Genomic DNA, 6,000 nt, shown 5'->3' on the forward strand with positions numbered 1-6,000 from the left:
CAAGAGGTTTAACTTAAGGGATTTTCAAACACCCTTTTCCACATGAGGTCACATTCACAGGTTGCAGAGATTAGGTCACGGACATACATTTTTTTGGGTGGGGAGCATCCATTTAACCCACTACAGGACCCGACAAATATCAGTTCTCCCCACCTTAAGGTCCTCTGGCTTGACTGTTCACCTTGTGCAGGGGAAGTGCTGGACCAGGTGCCAACCTCTGCCCACCAAGGGGGTGCAGTCCCCAGGGTTGCCTGACCACCCACCGTGCATGAGCATGAGAGCCCAGGGGCTACAGATTCCAAAGTCCCCTGTGGGAGGGAGGGGGCCTTTGCTCCCTCTCCAGCTGCCCACGTGCTCTCTGTGGAGGCTAAAGCTTGCTAACGCCCCTCCTCCTCCCCGCCTCTCTCTCATTACTCTTGGTCATCCCTCCTCACTGCTGGCCCCTGAGATGGACCGTTCACCCTGGTCCCAGCATGTACTCACCTCTTCACGTGCGTCCACTGTGCTGTCAACTTTCCCACTGGTCTTGGACTGGTGGCATTAGCGACCTCCTCATCCCTAATTCTGACCAGTTGCTTATTTTTCCAAACAATTCCAAATCTTCCACCCAGACTATGGTTATGAACACAAAAGCTGGCTTCTGCACATGGCCGGCAAGTGTCTGGCACAATGGCTCTGTGCTGAGAACGTTAATCCAATGTGTTCAGTGCCAGGTCACTGCACAGGGCCATCTATAGGCAAGTGAAACTAGACTAATCACAAAAGAAGAGGGTAGAACTTATCACCTAGATTCCATCTTATTTTTCCTGGGTACCCCAGTGGGCTTTGCCAGTGACACCACTGTGACTTCTGGTATTGGAAGAGTCAGTTTTAAAAAATTAGTTTATCAGTTAAATCTTGATTACTAATGGAAATGAAATGGCGGGCATATGGATAATTAAAAATCGATGAACTGATGGAAGGGAGACAAGATGGTGAAATAGAACGACCTTGAGCTCACTTCCCCTCATGAGCACACCAAAAATCACAACTAACTGCTGAACAACTATTAATAAAAAAGACTGGAATCTACCAAAAAAAGATATTATACATCCAAAGACATATAGGAGAAACCACAATGAGACAGTAGAAGGGGTGCACTTGCGATATAATCAAATCCCATCTCACCTGGGTGGGTGACTCACAATCTGGGGAATAATTATATTGCAGAAGTTCTCCCACAGGAGTGAGAGCTCTGAGCCCCATGCCAGGCTCCCCAGTGTAGGGGCCTGTCATCGGGAGGAGGAGCCCCTAGATAGTTTGGCTTTGAAGGCCAGTGGGGCTTGATTGCAGGGGCTCCACAGGACTGAGGGAAACAGTCTCCACTTTTGGAGGGTGCCCACAAGGTCTGGCGTGCATTGGGACTCAGGGCAAAGACAGTGACTCCATAGGAGCCTGGGCCAGACCTACCTGCTGGTCTTGGAGGGTCTCCTGGGGAGGCGGGGGAAGCTGTGGTTCTCTCTGGGTTCATAAAATCTGGTGGTGGACATAGCAGGGAGTGTTCACCTACGTGAACTCTGGCTGGAGGCAGACATCTTGGGTCCTTGGCCCCGAGACCTGGCCTCACACCAGTGCTGGGATGCCTTAGGCCAAACAGCAAACAGGGCAGGAATACAGACCCACCTTGTCTTTAGACGGGCTACCTAAGGAATTCCTGAGCCCACAGCCATCTCTAGACACACCCCTTAATACAGCCCTGCTCACCAGAGGACCAAGACCCAGCTCCACTCACCAGTGGGCAGGCACTGGCCCCTCCCACCAGGAAGCCTGCACAAGGATCTAGACCAGCCTCACCCACCAGGGGGCAGACACCAGAAGCAAGAAACTACAATCCTGAAGCCTGTGGAACTGAGTGCACATACACACTCAGAACCTACCCTAGGACCAGCTGGTTCCTGGCCCTTGGGTGATGAGAGGGGAGTATACTGCTGGGACACAGAGGGCATCCCCTATAGAGGGCCACTTCTCCAAGGTCGAGAAACATAACTCACCCACTACATACATAAAAATACAAACAGAAATTTAAACAAAATGAGACAGCAAAGAAATATGTTCCAGATGAAGGAACAAGATAAAATCCCAGAAGAAGAACTAAGTGACATGGAGATAGGCAATCTACGTGAGGAAGAGTTCAGAGTGATGATCGTAAAGATGATCCAAGAACTTGGGAAAAGAATGGATGAACAGAGCGAGAAGTTACAAGAAATTTTTAGCAAAGAATTAGGAAAGATAAAGAACAACCAAACAGAGTTGAAGAATACAATAACTGAAATGAAAAATATACTAGAAGGAATCAATAGCAGAATAAATGAGGCAAAAGAATAAATCAGTAATCTGGAAGACAGAGTGGTAGAAATCACTGCTGTGGAACAGAATAAAGAAAAAAGAATAAAAAGAAATGCAGACAGTTTAAGAGACCTCTGGGACAATGTCAGATGCACCAACATTTGCATTAGAGGGGTCCCAGAAGGAGAAGAGAGAGAAAGGGCCTCAGAAAATATTTGACAAGATAATAGCTGAAAACTTCCCTAACATGGGAAAGAAAACAGTCACCCAAGTTCAGGAAGTGCATAGAGTCCCATACAGGATTAACCCAAGGAGGAACACGCTGAGACGTGCAGTAATCAAACTGACAAAAATGAAAGACAAAGAGAAAATATTAAAAGCAACAAGGGAAAAGCAACAAATAATATACAAGGGAATCTTCATAAGACTATCAGCTGATTTTTCAGCAGAAACTCTGCAGGCCAGATGGGAGTGGCACAATATATTTAAAGTGATGAAAGGGAAAAACCTACAACCAAGAATACTCTTCCTAGCAAGACTCTCGTTTGGATTTGATGGAGAAATAAAAAGCTTTACAGACAAGCAAAAGCTAAAAGAATTCAGCACCAACAAGCCATCTTTACAACAAATGCTAAAGGAACTTTTCTAAGGGAAGAGAAAAGGCCACAACTAGAAACAAGAAAATTATGAATGGAAAAGCTCACCAGTAAAGGCAAACATATATTAAAGGTAGGAAATCATTCACATACAAATATGATATCAAAACCAGTAATCGTGATGGGAGGAGAGTACAAATGCAGGATATTTAAAATGCATTTGAAATTAAGAGATCAGCAACTTAAAATGATTTTATGCTATACCAAAACCTCAGGGTAACGACAAACCAAAAATCTATAATAGATATACACACAAAAAAGGAATCCAAACACAACACTAAAGATAGTTATCAAATCATAAGAGAACAAAAGAGGAAAGAGGAAAAGAAAGACCTATAAAAACAAATCCAAAACAATTAACAAAATGTCAATCAGAACATACATATTGATAATTACCTTAAATGTAAACAGATTAATTGCTCCAACCAATAGACATAGACTGGCTGAATGGATACAAAAACAAGACCCATATATGTGCTGTCTACAAGAGACCTACTTCAGATCTAGAGACACATACAGACTGAAAGTGAGGGGATGGAAAAAGGTATTCCATGCAAATGGAAATCAAAAGAAAGCTGGAGTAGCAATACTTAGACAAAATAGACTTTATTATTATTTTTAAAATTTTATTTATTTATTTACTGGCTGTGTCGGGTTTTAGCTGTGGCACACGGGATCTTCGTTGCAGCATGTGGGATCTTTCGTTGTGGTGCGTGGGCTCTTCGTTGTGGCACACAGGCTTCTCTCTAGTTGTGGCACGCGGGCTTAGTTGCACTGCAGCATGTGGGATCTTAGTTTCTCAACCAGGGATCGAACCCATGTCCCCTGCATTGGAAGGCAGATACTTAACCACTGGACCACCAGGGAAGTCCCAAAATAGACTTTAAAATAAAGACTGTTACAAGAGACAAAGAAGGACACTACATATCATCAAGGGATCAATTCAAGAAGAAGATATAACAATGGTAAATTTATATGCACCCACCCAAGATAGGAGCACCTCAATACGTAAGGCAAATGTTATCAGACATAAAAGGGGACATTGACGGTAACACAGTAATAGTGGGGGACTTTGACACCCCAGTTACACCAATGGACAGATCATCCAGACAGAAAATTAATAAGGAAGCACAGGCCTTAAATGACACATTAGACCAGACGGACTTAACTGATATTTATAGAGCATTCCATCTGAAAGCAGCAGAATACACATTCTTTTCACGTGTTCATGCAACTTTCTCCAGGATAGATCACATGCTGGGTCACAAAGTAAGCCTCGGTAAATTTAAGAAAACTGAAATAATCTCAAGCATCTTTTCCAACCACAACGCTGTGATATTAGAAATCAACTACAAGAAATAAACTGCAAAAAACACAAACATCTGGAAGCTAAACAATATGCTACTAAACAACCAATGGATCATTGAGGAAATCAAAAAATACCTAGAGACAAATGAAAGTGAAAACACAATGATCCAAAACCTAAGGACACAGCAAAACAGTTCTCAGAGGGAAGTTTATAGCAATACAAATTTACCTCAGGAAACAAGAGAAGTCTCAAATAAATAACCTCACACGTAAAGCAGCTACAGAGAGATGAACAAACAAAACTCAAAGTTAGTAAAAGGAAAGAAATCATAAAGATCAGAGCAGAAATAAATGAAATAGATACTAAAAAAACAATAGAAAAGTTCAGTGAAACTAAAAGCTGGTTCTTGGAAAAGATAAACAAAATTGATAAACCTTTAGCCAGACTCATCAAGAAAAAAAGGGAGATCAATCAAATCAAATCAAAATCAAATTAATAAAGTCAGAAATGAAAAAGGAGAAGTTACAACCAACACCACAGAAATACAAAGGACCATAAGAGACTACTACAAGCAACTATATGCCAATAAAATGGACAACCAAGAAGAAATGGACAAATTCTTAGAAAGGTATAATCTCCCAAGACTGAACTGGGAAGAAATAGAAAATATGAACAGACCAATTACAAGAACTGAAATTGAATCACTAATTTAAAAATTCCCAACAAACAAAAGTCCAGGGCCAGATGGCTTCACAGGTAAATTCTACCAAACGTTTAGAGGCACCATAACACCTATCCTTCTGAAACTATTCCAAAAAATTGCAGAGGAAGGAACACTTCCAAACTCACTTTATGAGGCTACCATCATCCTGATACCAAAACCAGACAAAGATAGCACCAAAAAAGAAAATTACAGGTCAATATCACTGATGAACATAGATGCAAAAATCCTAAACAAAAGACTAGCAAACCAAATCCAATGGTACATTAGAAGGATCATGCACCATGATCAAGTGGGATTTATCCCAGGCATGCAAGGATTTTTCAATAACTTCAAATCAATCAGTGTGCTATACCACATTAACAAATTGAAGAATAAAAACCATATGATCATCTCAATAGATGCAGGAAAATCTTTTGATAAAATTCAACATCCATTTATGATAAAAACTCTTCAGAAAGTGGGCAAAAAGGGAAGCTACCTCAACATAATAAAGGCCATATATGACAAACCCACAGCTAACATCATACTCAATGGTAAAAAGCTGAAAGCATTTCCTCTAAGATCTGGTCTTAAATGTAAGACCGATACTAGAAAAGTTCTAGATGAAAACATAGGCAGAACAACTCAGACATAAATTGCAGCAATATTTTTTGGTTCTGTCTCTTAGAGTAAAGGAAATAAAAACAAAAATAAACAAATGGGACATAATTAAACTTAAAAGATTTTGCACAGCAAAGGAAACCATAAATAAAACAAAAAGACAACCTACAGAATGGGAGAAAATATTGCAAACGATGGGACCAACAAGGATTAATTTCCAAAATGTACAAGCAGCTAATACAACTCATATAAAAAAAACCAAACAACACAATCAAAAAATGGGCAGAGGATCTAGACATTTCTCCAAAGAAGAAATACAGATGGCCAACAGGCACATGAAAAGATGCTCAACATCACTAATTATCAGAGAAATCAAAACTACAATG

Source organism: Balaenoptera acutorostrata, chromosome 11, assembly GCF_949987535.1.
Source record: "Balaenoptera acutorostrata chromosome 11, mBalAcu1.1, whole genome shotgun sequence".
Lineage (NCBI taxonomy): Eukaryota > Metazoa > Chordata > Mammalia > Artiodactyla > Balaenopteridae > Balaenoptera > Balaenoptera acutorostrata.